At 40.8% G+C, this 17533-nt stretch overlaps 1 protein-coding gene across 1 annotated transcript in view; it reads right to left on the reverse strand.

Annotated features, from left to right (window-relative positions):
- GTPBP4 (GTP binding protein 4) overlaps positions 1–17533 on the reverse strand; it is an 869480-nt gene that overhangs the window by 740543 nt on the left and 111404 nt on the right. The window lies entirely within an intron of this gene.

The following is a 17533-nucleotide window of genomic DNA, read 5'->3' on the forward strand; positions in this document are numbered from 1 at the left end:
TATTGCATGACAACAGTAAGAAAAGATTGGGAAGGGAGACTGGAAAGGCAATTTATGGAGAAACAATGGAAGGACATCGTATGGCTCCCAAGTATGCAACAAAGTCCAGAAAGTTTAGGATTTTTGCTTGGAAGAGTTTGCGTAGGTATTTTGTACCCCATACAGACTTCAGAAAATGCTTTCCTCAGACAGACAGCAAATGCTTGGGGAAAACGGAGGTAACTGGAAATCGTGTTTCTGGAAATAAAACAAGTGGGCAGATTTTAAACATCCCCATACAGAGTACTTTGTCAAAAAATGTTACGGGAAGCAAATGATTGTGACTAAGGAAATTATTCTTGTGAGCTGAGTTATAGGCTCTGAAATGCCCAAACGCAGTAATGCCACTGGATGCCACAAAAGCAATTACTGAAAAAGGAAATCAAAACCTAAACCAACTGTAACTGAAGTACTGAATAGTGCAAAGGAGATGAAAGAACTGGCAGCTGGATCCTTAGAAAGGGGAAGGAGTGAAATAAATGGAATTCTTTGGGAACAATGTACGTAACTGAACTGGCAAATTGTTCAGCACCATACCACAAGTGAGAAGAACAAAGGTTTAGTGTACACAGAATGAACTCCTGAAGGAATGCTAGACAAATTAATACAGCAGCCAGTAGTACAAAAAAGACTATGCAGAATTTCTACTGCCGTGTTATGGTAAAACGTGACTGCAAGATGTCCAAGTAGTACAAAAGGATACTGCTAAAGCTGCTTTGATGGCTTTGCCTATTCCTCAAGAACCATTTCAGTGGGTAGCCATGAACACTGTGGAGGATCTTAGCATCTCAAGCTCCACAGCCAAGAGATATACCATGGTGGTAGTAATCAATGCCACTAGACCCCAGACATGGTGCCTCTGTTCTCTACTCAGGCAGAGAAGCTGGCAAATGGTTTGTTAGATATTTTCAGCAGGGTAAGCTTCCCATAGAAACACAGACAGGGGTGCCAGTTTCAGGTCAGCTCTGCAGACCTATCTGTGGAATTATCATGGGGTAAAGCATTTAAAAATTACCCCTTAATGCCCACAGACCAGTGGCCCGACAAGTTTAACTCTACTCTAAACAGCATGTTGACAGCCTTTGCCAAGCAGTTCATGCAGGAGTAGGACAGATGCCTTCCCTATCTCCTCTTTGCATATCAAGAAGTAACGCAGGAATTCACAGGGTTTTCACTCTGAGTGACTACATGCTCAAAGGGTGAGAGCCCCCAGATTTAATTTGTGATAAGTGGGAGGATGGCTAATTCTCATAAGGAATCTAATGGGGAATATGTCCTAAACTCTTGGAGGGGAACTCATAGAACCAGCACAAGGATAACACCAGCAAGTCTAGTTATGACCAGATAGCTACGGGCAGAGAATATTCTATTGGCTAAGAAGAGATGGTGTTTATTCACGTTTGATACAATAAACTGCAGGCAGCATGGCAATGCCCTTTCTTCGCACTGAGAAAGGTGAGAGCCAGTAACTATACTGTAGTGCTGTCAGGCAGCAGGCAGAAGCACAACTCAACCACATTAACAGGATGAAGGCCTACTGAGAAAGACATTGGTACTCTCTATCTGCAGTGAAATACTGGAGGAATCAGAGCGGGATCTTGATGTAGGTCTTCACCATAAGGATCAGTTTGACACCTCAATGGATGAGGTAGTATATTTACAACAGTGATATCCTACTGAGCTTCAAGAGACCTCAACAGTATTACAGGAATTTGGGGGCATATTTACTGTTAAGCACTCAACCAGTGGCATATAATGTGACACAAAGACTCTGTCATTCAAAGTAAGAGTGACAGCTGAATGTTAGCTGGGTCACATAAAGAGAGTGGTGGTAACATTCGGCTACAGCCTGACAAGGATTACTATTGGACAACCAAACCCTATTACAAAGGATGGAAACTCAAGGTAACTTTTTAAGACAAAAAATTGGGTGGCTTACCAATGGGATGCACCCTCAACTTTCGCATTATTCTTCGAGGGTGTCTCAAGGTATCTTGCCTAAGGTCAAGAAGGGTGAAGAGCTGAGAGATTTATGTATAAATCTGTCACTGTTCTGTTTTATTTTATGAACTGCAACAGAGATGTGAACTATAAAATATGTGACTAATGTTGCAATTTACTTTTTCAGCAGCTAAAGTATGAAACTTGTAATTATTTTACTGTAAAATGTAGAAGAAAGTTTATGAAGGTTGCAAATTACCTCTTTTGAAAAAGCACAACAAATGTGTGTGTATACAAATATATGTATGTATGAATGTGTGACAAACTACGAATGGCAAGTTATAAAACATAACTCACTAATTGTCAGACGATCGAAAACTGTGAGCCCACTCTGAGATTGTACCACAACTGCTGCCTGGTATCATCTCTGAGGTTGCACTACATTGGGTAAGGGTAAATTCCCAGATTCCCACTGCACTGCAATCCCCCACAGACAAAAGACAGTATGTCTGATAAGCTGACTTTTGATCAGCTGTACCAGCATTTTTTTTACTATTCGAAAAGTTGAATCGTCAATGAACAGTACGTCTTCCATATATTTATATGGGTCTAATTCAAAACATCGAAACCAGACATCATTGAGACCAAATACATGAAAACTCACTTCATCAATAGATATATACCCCTGTCTCCAATCTATCGTGATATTTTGGTGAAAAAGCTAGTACTTTTCAAACAGCTGATTTTTGATCCACTGTACTGGCTTTTTCACGTTGATGTAAAAGTCACATCGATGTTAGGTTCTGCACTTAAATATTTGCATGCATACACACACACACACACACACACACACACACACACACACACACACACACACACACACACACACACACACAAAATGTGCAGCAGAGATGTATAAACAGAAAATGTAACTGTTTTCTATTTGACTAGAGAATCTGTGACTGTTCATGGCCAAGATGGAGTTAAAAACTGTAAAAAGTAATTAAAAGATTTTGCAATTTGCTTTCTATTGGGAGAGTAGTTAAGCCGTAGCAGGTAACTGATGTGAAAACAAACATAACTTTTTGTTCCTGTGTGAGGTCACCTAAAATCTGAAAAACAAGCTCATTAGCTAAAACGGGACAGATCTAGTTTCTCCAAGATATTACTTCATGAAAACTTTCTGGAATTACACTGTGGCTCGCTCTTGGAAGATGGGTTTGAAGGATTGCCACCCACTACAAGACATCCTTCTGTGGTCAGTTGGATTAACCACCCCACAGACCGCAGAAATGTCAACCATTATTTTACTATTTCAGACAGTATTCTTTTAGTACCTTGCTGAGTACAGACCAGCTTGCTACTCTGTAGCAGTGAGATTACTTCTGTATCCGTGTCTCTGTCTCCATTATGTGCACAAAATTAAACTAATGCAGATGAGGCCAAATAACTCTTCTGCTTAAATATAGATAAGAAAGACATAGCTGGTTGAAAAGATTCTTCTTTTAAGTATGTTCAAACCAATTATGTTTTCTATTTTTCTTATGCATCTGTTTATTTCTGTGCATATTTAACTATTAACTGTACTAGCCAACATTTTTAAGTATTTGTATTTATTCACCATTAGAAGTGTGTAGCCGATTTACTTGAGTACTGATTTATTTATTAATGGATAAGACAAGATTTATTGCGGATAGTGACCAGCTGATGGTGTGCTCTTCTGATTAATTAGACTACCCTGCCATATATTATCATTTGTGAGCCATGGCACGAAGCTGCCATACTGGGAACACTACAAGCTTTCTCTGGAAAGCATTGTGAGCGTGTGCGCATATGCACAAGTGTGAATATAAATCAAACAGTTTATTCAAAGTATGGTTACTGCAGAAAAGGAGCAATGAAATGCATGGATCCAGAGAGTATTTCAAAAGGGGCCAAGGAAGCAAAGCCCAAAAAGCCTGATCAAGCTGCTCAGTGTAAAGCTTGTTATTAGGTATGGAGATTGTAGACAAACAGCTCAGGGCAACACTGCTTTCTTCCTGCATGTTATTGAGGCTAAGCTTCACTTACTGAGCCATTTATTCATTTATATATAAATAATAGGCAATCAATCTCAGAACATTACAAGGCTAGCCAAACATACATATTCTAAAGCCTCCTCCAGACTCAGAAAAGGCAAGACAAGATAGACAGGGGGTTAACTTGAGGCTACTCAGCCAATTATCTAAGTTTACACTGAAGACGGCTACTCTGCTTGACTTGTAGTGGAAGTTTGCTCTAGTGGGGATGGATAAGTTGGCATACGAGTCCATCACTCCAACATGTCTTATTTATCTGTTCGTGAAGGTTTAGTTTGTTTAATATTGTACTGAGGCACAATTTGTTCTGTGAAGGAACAATTGGTCAAAATGTGATGGATCTTTCATGGCTCGAAAGGCTAGACAGAGATTTCCATGGAGGAGTCTATAACAGAAGGACTACAGTGACAGGCATGATAGCCTTTCTTGACAAGTAAGACTTCTGAGGCCATTGTTGATCTTATTTTTATTTATTGCTATTTTTTAATGGGACAGTCTGCATGGGTTATGCAAGATATCTTTTCAGTAGAGGCCTGGGGATAAATGTTCTACAATTATAATATAAACAAGGAACAAGTTCCACAGTGGAAAATCAATACAAAAGATATATTACTGAAGGATCTACAGTAAAACAGAACAGATAAAAAAAAAAATCAGACTTGCAGTAATCTTCAGTACTGAAGTAAGTGTACAAGGAGTTAGTATATTACATCAACTATGTTTCCTGATTTTACTATATTTATAATCTGTGGAGAAAGACAGCTCTAGGCTAGAATGGGTTGGAGTTTTACAAGGTACACAACATAGAACAAGACAGAGAGGATGGTATTTACACTGAGTTCATGGATTGATAGCACTAAATAGCAGTATTGTGGTTGTGGAGGGGGAAGCAGAGACTTTCTGAAGAGTGAAGTGAAGAAGGGAAATGACAGGAAACTTATCAGAAAGCAAAGAGTGGCAAGAAACAAAAATGAACAGCTGAACTCTTAAAAAAAAAAAAAAAAAAAAGTAGAGAAATACAGAATTTTCAGAGAGCACAGAAAAGGCACAGACACTAGATAAACTGTCTAAAGAGAGGATATACAGGAGGATTCGCCAAGGAGGGCAGCTGCCATGGCATAGCAACGAGATGAAGAAATTATATTTTAGTCGAAGTTTAAAAGTTAGTATGCTAGTCTGAGATTTAGGTCAGGGGGGCAGATATTTCACATTCTTGACACCTGGGTGGAGTATAAGGAATTGCCATGGTAGCTGTGGAAAAAGGATTGAGTTATGAAACACTTATCAGTAAAGAGAAGCCTGTGTTTAGTTATGAACATCTGAGGTCTCTCAAACTGAGTGACATGTTTAGACAGACACATGCCAAAAGGTGTTTTACATACAGACGGAGTCTGGTAAAATAGGAGTAAAGGGGAATCAAGACTCGCTGGCACTAGCGGAGACACCTTTGAAAATCAGATGAGGCAAATAGGTTTTCTAAATTACTGTGGAGACACAATGATCAAATGCTAAAGAATTAATCAAGAAAAGTGTCCTGACCCCTTAAAGCAGAGTCTTGTTGGAGGACTGTTTCACCTATATGTCATGTGAAATTTTGTTTACCAAAATGAAGTATACTACATTTCTTCCACTTAATATAAGACCACAATCCTTGCACCAATAGGTAACATGGTCTAGCCCATGCTGCAGCAACTGGGAATCAGTGAAAGACTGAATAACACACAATTTACAGTTGTCTGCAAACTTAGATAACCATAGACAGGAGTGCTGACCTGACTGTCTGAGAAACAAATATCAAATAGGACAGGGCCCATACTGATCCTTGTGGTACACCACTGATGACTTTCTTTGCTTTCACAAGTGGAAACCACAACTCTAACAACATGGGGTCTGCTAGACAAATCTGTCAATTCTGCTTGCGTGGGGAATACTGACAAAGGTCTTGGCTAGGTCCAGATATGCTGCACATACTGCATAACTGCTATCCACTGCCTCAGTTACTTTTTTCCAAAGAAATTTAATGAGGTTAAAGAGGCAGTACCTTCCTTTGACAAAGCCGAACTGATAAAGAGTCCGGTGGTAACAGATTTTCAGTGCCAACATTAATAAGGTCTGTGACAATACACTCCATAGCTTTACATCCAAAGAATGTGAAACCAATGGTCTTGTAGCTTCCAGGGTCCATGGTTGGGCCATCCTTGTGTAATGGCATTGCAAGGGCTGTTTTCCATGCATCAGGAGTAAATCTACTAAAGCAGCTTATAAAAAAGTTAAGGAGGGATTCACATACGGTATACTCCTTATCTGGCTTCTCTTTAACTGGCTGTGAAATTTCTACCATAGCCAGGTCTGCTTTACACAATGCTTTGAAGGAAGCAGCAGAGGTAACTGTCCTTTCCTGAGTAGTAAATGGTTACATTTATAACCTCTTAGTTAATCTATGATGGACTCCTCATTGGTAGGTCTACAGTTGGGTTCATCATCTCTTCTGCTCAGACTATTTTTTTTCCCAAAGTCTTCCTACCTGGGGTGTGCCGGTCCTACAACAGCAAATACTGCAGCATCATGTGCAAAACACAGAAAGAATGAGTAGCCCCTGAATTTGCCAATCTGTCCCCAATAAATCAGCAAACTTCCTGCAGAAAAAAGAAAAGAAAAAAAAAGTAATTGGTATACAAGCCCAGACTTCCAAAGAACTTCAACAGCTAAGGCTGGATGGCGAGCTAATCCATGCACATTGCGCAACAGTAGGAGATTATCTGGGACCTCCACTATAAGGCTTTCCTTGCAGATTAACTGAGAAATTCATAATGCTATCTATTACATGTAATGCTGGTGACATACCCTGGTGGGTCTATGACTAAATAAAATTTGTAATAATGAATCCACCACAGTTAAAACAGCTGCAGGACAGCCTACATGCCAAAGGATCAGAAGGCAAGTCCTGAAGAACAAGAAGATCCAAATTTGGCCAAGGCTGCAAATTTTCAATTGCCAGAGTTGCAAGTAAGGCAGTAAGGCAACCACAACAATATACACATTTGCTCTCCTGATCCCACTCCCCAGTCCAATATCAGTATGAAGGATGTAGTACAGGCCAAAACAAAACAAATAGCTAACAACGGGCAAAACTGCTATTCAAATTATAGCTTGCTACAGGTCACCCACCATGTCTCAGGACTCCCACTCCACATTCCTGGAAACACTGGGAAACATAAAGGTCCTACCAAACATCCTGATATTGGGTGATTTCAATTATCCAGACATTAACTGGGAGAACTACTCAAGTACAAACTCCCTTGCCCAACATTTCCTACAATTTATAAACTCAAATGCCCTGGAACAACTGGTCAACACACCCACCAGAGGTGACATATTGGACCTGGTCATCACCAACATGGGCGAATGGTGTTCCACACCGGAGGTCAACCCCTCGCTGGTTAGATCTGACCATAAACTAATCACTGTGGATATCCACATTCCGCCACCACCCCCGGTCAAAGAAACCACCATGAATAACTTTTCAAAAGCAAACTTCACGTTACTTAAGACCGAGGTGGGAAGTTTCAAAGCCCCCATGCTAAGGATAACACTGTCCAAGCTGCAAAATCCTTTACTAATGCACTCTACGGGCACCTGCAACAATGCATGGATCGTGCTAGCTCAAACAAAACCAAGACTCACTCCTCCAAGAAAAGGAAAGGAAAGGAAAAGAAAAGGTGGACCCCTGCCATAAACAAGCTATAAAATAGAAGGAGGAAATTAGTACAGAAAAGAGTAAAATCCCAAGAGGGGAAGACATCCCTGATCAGTACCAGCAAGAAACTACATTCCCTCATAAAATCATCCAAGGCTAGCTTCGAAAGAAAAAAACAGAACCCACATGGTAAGAGGTGCGGGAGCTAGGTCTGACTCTAAACTGGTTACAAATGACATTCCCCAGGGCTCAGTCCTAGGACCCCTCCTGTACGGCATATACTTCTCAGAGGTACAGGCAAGCACAGGAGGACTATGGCTGACCACGTTCGCAGACGACTGCAAACTAGGGGCTATAACTGACTCTCCGGCTGACACACAGACATTCTCCAAAAGGGTCGCACTGAGACAGATACCCGGTGTCAAAACCATGGCCTCAAGCTAAATGCCAAAAAGTGCATAGTCGTCCCCTTTGGAAAAAACAAAGTACCCACAAACTTCCACATAGGCGATAGCCCCCTAAATACGGAAGATGTAATAAGGGATCTGGGGATCCAAGTAGATAGTAACCTCTCCTTTGATAATCACATTGCCAAAGGGTTAGAAAATCCTTCTATGTGGCCCACCTAATCACAAAAGGGTTTGCATCCAGATCGAAAGAGGTCATTGGGCCCCTCTACGCATCACTCATCAGACCCATCATAGAGTACAATGCCCCATTTGGGATGTACCTTACAAGACACCTGCAACAACTGGAAAGACCACAGAAGTACCTCATCAAGAGGATCGCTGACCTCAAGCATATGCCCTATGCAGCTCGACTGAGGAAACTCCAGCTGTACTCAGTTGCATACTGCCTACTCAGAGGTGATCTCTGCCTGACATACAAGGCCATGTCCAACCCAGAATTGATGGACATTCTCCACCTAAAGAAAACCATATCCCCTCGAGCCACAAGCTCCAGGAATCTAAACCTCACCACAACAATAAATAGGACGTACTGGAGGGACAGATTCCTGTCCCAGAGACTTCCCATGCTCTGGAACAAGATTCCAGTCTACATTAGGTAGAGATCCTCGCTAACCGTCTTCAAGAGAAACATTGACGAGTGGATGGGAAACAGAAAGTTTACCCCAGGGATCACTTCAATGGCTCTGCTGGACAGAGGCACAGGGAACTAATCTAAGGGGGTGGTGAAAGCCAACACATTCCGGCTAGGCTTATAAATGCCTTCAGGCAGATAGCCTAGTTCCTACCTACGAACCTAAATTAAATAGCCTTTTTTCCTTCATTATATAAAAGTAACATGCACAACTGGTGCCACAAACACCCTGCCATTTCCTTTCTTGGACTCTTCAAATCATAAGCTGTCTTCTTTCGTACATTCTGAAATAGTTATGTAACTGTCAGCCCATGTTATAGGGCTACAGCTAATAATGCTGGCCCATGCAACAGCCTACACACATAGGAAAGTCCAATGGTGACACAATTTATAAAAAAAAAATACAGTATTTCTAGACTGTATTTTATGTATTATTTAAGAAACAGGTGGTGCATAAAGAGTTGCCTGCCCCCTCTTACCAATAATAATATAGAAAATACAGTTAACAGTTACACAGAAACATATTGTACATACACAAAGCTCAAATTCAAATGGTGCAAAACCAACAATGCAATATTTACAACCAGTTTTGTACATCAATTTTGTCACAATCATTTGCAGGATGAAAACTGTTCCAAAAGATAACCACAACTTTTGTTCTGCTGCAAATGTTTGGATAATTAGATTTTTAACTTCTACTTCTGCCAAGATTTTATACCCATAAACTTTGCTGAATACTGAATCTGTGGTCTCCAAATCAATTTTCCCTCCCTGTCTAGCACATGTACACAATGAAAAGCAAGTCAAATGCACATAGGATATACAGGTTCTTCTCTGTGCAGGGCTTTTCAGAGGAAGGTGCCAGTTTACAATAAAAACAGAGGCTTTCAAGTGAAATTAAGCATTTACTGAACCATGCCAAGGGTATGACTGTCATAAACAGAAACAATACTCTAGAATACTGAACATAACCACTTCCAGGAAGTCACTTCTTCAGAGGCCCGAAGCGAGACATTTTAGCAGAAATTTGAGATTCTGTTCATCAATCCATACCTACAATCAGTGCAAGAAACCAAGTGCCAGTATGAAATAATTCTTTGCGTTTAGCTTCTTGGGTGGCATCAAGACAGAATCCCCCTCAGTATGCCAACTCCAGAGGTAGAACTGGACCTTGAGATCACATCCAGATTAAAGGGTCTTGCAAGACTGTAGTCTATGTTGCAGAAGCACAGGTTTCATTCATGGTATAATTTCTGCCAAGGGCCAAAGTAGCAACCACAGCTCTAACTGAATGTGCATTGTTTTCTTGGGTGGGTAAATATCTGCCATATTTCTCATAAAAACATGCATTACAGTACCACTTGGACAAAGTGATCTTGGAACTACAGGCTGGTATAGTAAGAAGGTAGGGACTGAGGAGAATAATAAAGCGAACTTGGCAAAGGAGGGAACTGTGAAGTATCAATCCCACTATATGAGGTTTCTTTTAAACTGGTGGGGGGGACAGAATCAGATGAATCCCACTCTATGTAACTGTCCTACAGCAAGTGCATAGCATGTAGTACAAACTTACCATCACCGTGGTGGGCTGACTACATTTCTGTGAGTTAGGCAGCTTGATTAGTAAGTTAAAATATCTCTCTAAATTTAAGATGTCAAAGCACAAACACAGTAATGCATTGCCTAAGGAAAGACGCAACTATGTCAGCTCACTTGATTAGTAACAGGGCCAATAAACAATCTTTAAAAATAAATAGTAAAATAATTTCTTATTTACACTGCAGCAAATGAAAATACAGAAAAAGTTAAACAATGTTCCAATATGGATAGGTATGAATTGAAAGGTAAATGAAAATTCACTCCCAGTTTAGCACCAACTTCCCTCATGGGCAGGAGAAACATGCAAATGTTCCAACATATCCTTCTTTGGCCCATCTCTGGTTTAACTGCATGCAAAATTTATGGACTAAAAACTACCATGGAAATGTAAGGCTGGGCTTCTTACTCTCACAGATCAATAACCTAGTTAAGTACCAGTGAAACTACGACATGCTGCTAGCTAATGGGGGCTGGGTTTTAAATGTGTACTGCACTTTCATAAACCTAAAAGTAAATTTTTTGACAAGTACACAGTCAGAGGAAAAGACTAAAAGCATACTAGTGTAAGGCCTTGCCATAATTGTAGAAGTAAGTGTACATTACTGTTACAGTTTTGCTTTCATATGGGAAGTGTCCTGCCAAGGGAGATCGTACATCCAGCATATACCAAAGCCTAAGAGCCCTCCTCTGGTACCTTATGTCCAACTTAAGACCAAAGTACAAGAATGCGAACCGGTACATAAGGGACATACAGGTGCAAAAATCTTCAGGGCTTTCTCACCTCGGACCAGACAAAAAAAATAAGACAGTGAATTAGGACAGGAGAGCAAAGAGATGGAGAAATGTACAGCAATTCCACCTTGGCCAATAAAAAGGAAATACAAAAGGGGGGTTACTAATATTGAAATAGTGATCTACTCAAATATCTGTTATGGTAAGTTCTTACACAACTGTACTATGCCCTTCACTGAACACTTTTGCAGCACTGCTTATATATGGGGAAGATTCCCAAAGCCCTTAAAAAAAATCTGGGAAGAGGACTGCGTAGTTGAACTGGGGTCTAGAAATCCTTGGAGGACAAGCCTGGTGAAACAAGTTCTGGCCCTGGAGAAGGCATTACTTTTATAATGTTACATAAAGGTGTGAATGGAAGACCAAGAAGCTGCTTCTAAAATAGATTTCAGGTCCTAACCCTTAAAAAAGCACCACAAGCAACAGCCCTGGTAGAATGACACTTGAAATTCTCCATGAAAGAAATAACAAAAGCAAATATCCAAGGAAATATATTTGTAGATGTTCTGTGTATAAACAGGGCAACACAGTTTTTATCCTGAAAAGAAACCAGTTTTACTAATAGCCTTAGTTTTATCCAGATAAAATCCTAGCAGTCTATGAAAGTCTAGGGAATGCAAAATTCTTCCTCCTTTATGCTGAGGGGAAGAAAGTAGGCAAGTTAATAGAATGGTTTAGCAATATCTCAGTGACAACTTTGGTCATGAAAAGTTTACTCCTAAAGGATAACCTCATCCTTGTGAAAAACAAAAAAAGGAGGAGAAGCTCATAAGGGCTTGCAAAGTAAGGGCTACCAGCAAGACAGCCTTCCAAATAAAAAGGAGGGTAAAGTTAACTTTGTTGTTAACAAAACAGAATTCAGGTCCCAAGGAGGAAGGGTAGATGTTGTTGCTGTCCTGATGTGAAAGAAAAGTTTTAAAAATTGTTTGTCCTCAAAATATGCAGAAAGAGGTGGATCTAAAGGCAAGCAGGCAGAGATGGCTGACAAATGTACTTAAATAGAAAAATATGCCAGTCCTGAATTGAGCAGTTAACACAAATAGGACAGAATAGTAGGAATACTCCTATAAGGGTTTTTTTTCTTCTTTTGGCAATCTTTTGCCAAACAGAAAATCTATTTCATTTGGAAATACAAGATTTTCTTATAACATGTTTTCTAGTTTCTTGTAATAACTGCAGCACATCCTCAAAAAATAGGTGCCTGAATGGTGTCGGATCCCTATCATCCAAATTGTCAGGTTTAGGGTTTGCAAGTCTGGGTGAATGAAAGAGGCTTTCTGTTGAGTAAGCAAATCCATCTTGTGGATTAACCTGTGATGACTGGTTCTCCCTTCTCTTCCACCTGGCCAAGACCAATGCTATCTAGGCCAAAAGGGTGGAAACCAAAACCATCTTTAGCAAATCCTCCTTGATTTTGAGCAGAACCTTCGGAATTAGAGGAACAGGGAGGAAAAGCATAAGGGAACTTCCCATTACATGAGACTGACATGGTGTCCATTCACCCAAACATCTGGGATCTGGACAGTGGAGGCAAACAGATCTATTCGGAGAGTTCCCCACTGACAGGAAATCTGCAGGAAGACATCTCTGTTCAATATCCATTCATAAGGTCTGGCCTTGTAATTTGCCACAGTATTCATCTCGATGGGAATGAGGCAGACAGTCACAAACTAGTTGACATGACAGGAAAAGAACCCTTATGTCCTTTTAAAGTCTGATTTGGACTTCTCTCAGAAATTGTTTTTGGAAAATTGTCTCTCTCTTTGCTGAGATTTCTGGTCCTGTTAAAATAAAATGGCCCTGCTGTGGATGGATAGTATCTATGGAATTACAGAACAGGGGAAATAAATATCCACTTAAAATCCTGCACAAGTTTATCCCTTTCCTACAGGTTCCTTAAGATCTCAGCAGCTGCAAGCTAAAGAAATTTTCCCTGTCCAGAGGAGTATCCAATAATTTGTACATGACATCTTCTGCCAAGGTTTGTAACATTGACAAAACGTACCTTTTTAAAACAGGCCCAGTAACAGCAGTTCTAGAAGATGCATCTGCAGCATTTTAACTGTATTTAACAGTGTGTATAGCTACTTGAAACACGTAACCGATCTCAGACAAAAAAAAAAAAATACTGTCAAATTCGGGCATGTCAGACAGTAACTTATTCATATCACCCAGGAAAGACAACAGATATCTAATCATGTGCTTCTGAAAGCTAATGGCAAGGAAAGGAAGTGTACCAGAAGTGCATGCTTTTTTCCTACCCATCAACAGGCCTACTTGTCTTTGTTGTTAGGTAACGCATTACAAAATGGAAACAATTTGGTGTAGTGTGTCACATTCTACAGATTTAACTCACGGATCTGAAGAATTTTTGGAAATGCTTTAGAAGTTCCAGAGCACACAGGTTTTTTTCAGTTTTTTTTAGGAGCTGGAGATTGGTATTCTGGGTTTAAACATGCTGTGGCAAAGGTATCCTGTGAGGCCTCCAACATAAAAAGGGACTGCACTAAGCCTAGAGACTCCCATTTACACCAAATCATAATACCTTCTTTGCATACCTTCCACTGAACATGTTGCAACATTTTCAAAATTGCAGCCCCAAAAGAAAGCTCCTTCAAGAAAGAATCAAGATACATGGTATCTGGCATTTTCTGACTCAAAACCTACTGCAGAATGGATCTGGAGCGAATAAGTCAGAGATTCTACTACTGAGTCAGTCTTCATCTTCAGAACAAGAGTGCCTAAACCTTCTTATGAAAGGAAGAAGAAACAGGAGAAGGAAAAAAAAACCTGATGGGTCTTTATTTATTTGACATTTGTTGACCGGTTTAGCCCAACTGGACAGCAGCACTTTTTCAGAGGAGGCCTGAGGAGAAAAGCTCCAAAAAGTACAAGTAACAAATGTAATCACATGACAGAGTTATAACTAAAATTACAATAATTAGATATATATGAGATGTATGTTGAAACAACATGCTAGAAGATGGTCAATAAACTGAAAAGATAATATAGTACCAAGTTTCATACAACAGTAAGCAGAAATACACATAAGTTTGTAAAACAGAAAGTAACAAACATATAAAGAGGAGCCCAGGGCAAAAAGCCAATTTCCAAGACTACAGCTGTGGAAGCTGTATGAATTGCTGACTAATACTAGAAGCAAAGGCAGAGAGAGGCAGGAGAAAAGGTTGCTGCAATAGTATTACAGGAGAGAAGGAGAATTAAGTTGGGTCACAGGATAACCATGTCCATGACATACACAGAGTTTCCTTTAGTGCTGTTTTGAAAGAGCTGGGGTTAGAGATCTAACACTTAGTGGTAATTTACTCCAAACATTTGCCACGGAGTAGCTGTAGAAGAATTTACAAATGTTTTTGTTGGGTGCATAGACTTGCAAACAATGCTGTTGAGAACTATGGAGGGTGCTACTGGGAGTATAGGGCTGGATGAGGGTAGGGAGAGGGACAGGAGGATGATTCATGTAAGATAGAATGAGCTATGAGAAGGTGGGGTAGTAGGATTTGATGATGAAATTCCAGCCACTGCAGGTTTTTCATGGCTAGGCAGTGGTGAGAGTGGTAGGGTTGGTTAGAGGCAAATCTTGCAATTTTATTATAGGTGAGTTCCAGTTTTGACAGAAGACTGGATTGGAGATTAGTGAGAATAGGGGTGGCATAAAGAAGGATGGGGAGTAGGAATGCTTGTGCAAGACAGAGTCTAGACACATCTGTGAGGAATTTTTTTATGCCTATATAGCAGGCCTAACTTTTGATGTGCCTTTTTGATGGACTGCTGAATATGGAGATCAAACTTTAGTCGGTCATCGATAACTCCTAGCAATTTGGTGTGAGGTTCAGCAGAGATGATGGTGTTGTTAAGGGAGCAGACAGTAAAGATAGCTTTATGATGCTGGAGAGATTTTGTTTTCTTAGGGTTAAGTAGCAATTGGTTGCAAGTTAGCCACTTTTCAACTTGAGTGCAGAGACTTTTGGGTGAGGGTGTGACGGTGGGTGATATTGCCAGAGGAGGAGATGATGGTGAAATGGCACAATCCACACGGATAACAAAGCAATTGAAAACGATCTCTTATTGCTCAAGCTGGCATCAACAATGTTCTGAGGATTTTCATGCCCATACATCCCTTGTGTACCAGAGTAAGGATTCTCACACTTGGGTCACAGGTTGGACATACAGAAGAAGAAGAAGACGCCCAAGTTTTGGTTTACTAGCTGGACACATGGTATGCTTGGAAGAGTATCTCCTATACATAAGCAATACTGTAACAGTGATCAATGAAGGACATCACACATTAAGTCAATGGTAGTATTTTTCTCTATTTCCTCAGATTAAACATGTTAAGAAATAAAAGGAAAGGAAAAATGCAAAATAAGTGGAAGTTTTACAAAGTACTGCAACAGTACCATGTTTTCCCCCTACAAACACATATGTCCTGACCTAAGGGAAAAAACCTGCAGGTATAGGGCTGGTCTAGTGTAAACAGACACAGCTGAAGTAATGTACTCTAAATATGGAAGCTGTTGCTTAAGAAATGTTGAAACAGTGCATTCAGTCATCTGTTTGAGGCCAGTAATCCTCTTTTTGAGGTATTTCTGTGGCCTTTCCAGTTGTTGTAGATGTCTTGTGAGGTACATACCAAAAGGGGCGTTGTACTCTATAATGGGTCTAATGAGTGATGAGTAGAGGGGAACAATGACCTCTTTTTTCCTGGATGAGAAACCTTTTGTGATGAGGTGTGCCAAGTAGAAGGATTTCCTGACTACTATGGCGATGTGATTATCAAAGCAGAGACTACTGTCCACCTGTGTCCCGAGGTCTCTTATCACACTTTCGGTGTTAAGTAGACTACCACCTATGTTGTAGTTCATGGGTACAGAGTTTTTGCCAAAGGGGATGACAATGCAGTTTTTGGCACTGACCTTGACGCCATGGCTTTGACACCAAGCATCTGTCTCAGTGAGGCCCTTTTGTAGGATGTCCACATCGTTAAGGAGTTTCAATTACGGCTCCTAGCTTGCAGTCATCTGCAAACTACATTAGCCAAAGACCTGTGTTAGCCTGTACTTCAGAAAAGTAGATACCAAACAGGAGAGGACCCAGGACTGAACCCTGTGGTACCCCACTTGTCACTGGTCTGAAGTTGGATTTGGAGTCTGCTACTTTCACAGTATGGGTTCTGTCAGTGAGCCAGTTGACAACCCATCTTGTGACACAGGAATTTACACCTAGTTTAGTGAGTTTATATTCCAGAGTGGGGGATGGTGTCAAAAGCCTTGGCGAGATCTAGATAGGCTGCATGAACCACCTTACCCTTGGTTACTGCTTCAAAGAAGTCAATTAGGTTTAGGAGAGATGATCTGCATTTTACAAACCTAAACTGGGTGGGTCCAGAGTGTGGAGATTACCAATGTCTTTGTTTATAAATTCCATGATGATACATTCCATGGCCTTGCAGACCAGGCTCGTTAGGCTAATGGGCGGCAGTTCCCGAGGTCTGTGGTGGCTCCCCCTTTGTGGAGTGGGATAACTGTCGCTGTGCGCCATTCAGTGGGCACAAACCTGAGGTGAGGCTATGACTGAACATGGTGCTTAGGTGGGGTGCCAGTTCATTCTGTCGTTCATGTAGAATGCAGCCTGGGATGTTGTCAGGTCCCATGGATGCTGTGTTCTTAGCTTTGGAGAGTGTAGTTTTTACCTGTCCAGCCGTGATTACAGGAACTTTGCATTCTTCTGGTAAAGAGATGGGTCCTGTAGGGGGTGGGGGTGGGGTAAAGTTAGCACTGAACCTATCTGCCCAGGATGCTGGCAATTTCAGTTGGTTCTGTATATTTAGTGTCATTGTGCTGTAACTCAGAGCAGATCTGAGAGTGTTGATATTGAGATTCTTGACAGGGATCTCAGCTTCTTACTGAGGCTGACCAGGGAGTAGTTTCAGTCATGGGATTTTACTCTTTTTTGCAACAGTTTCTATCTTCTGTTGTAGGGTTTATGACAGGGGACCACCAGATTGGCTTCCTTTTTTCGGAGGATAGCATCGCGGTTCTGTTAGGGATAGCACGGTCCACGCACTCATGTAAGTGCTTATAAAGTGCATTTTTGAAGGATTCAGCAGTCGTACCTCTATTGTCTGTCTACATGAGTGTTGTGAAGTTTGTCACTTTTGTCTTAAGAAGTGTGAAATTGGCTTTGAAGAATTTTTTTTACAGTGGTTTCCTTAATGGGGGGGTGGGGGTGGGGGCAGGATGTGGAGGTCTAGGCTGATTAGCTT

The sequence above is a fragment of the Protopterus annectens genome, chromosome 3.part0, assembly GCF_019279795.1.
Source record: "Protopterus annectens isolate FY-2018-M chromosome 3.part0, PAN1.0, whole genome shotgun sequence".
NCBI classification, from domain to species: Eukaryota; Metazoa; Chordata; order Ceratodontiformes; family Protopteridae; genus Protopterus; species Protopterus annectens.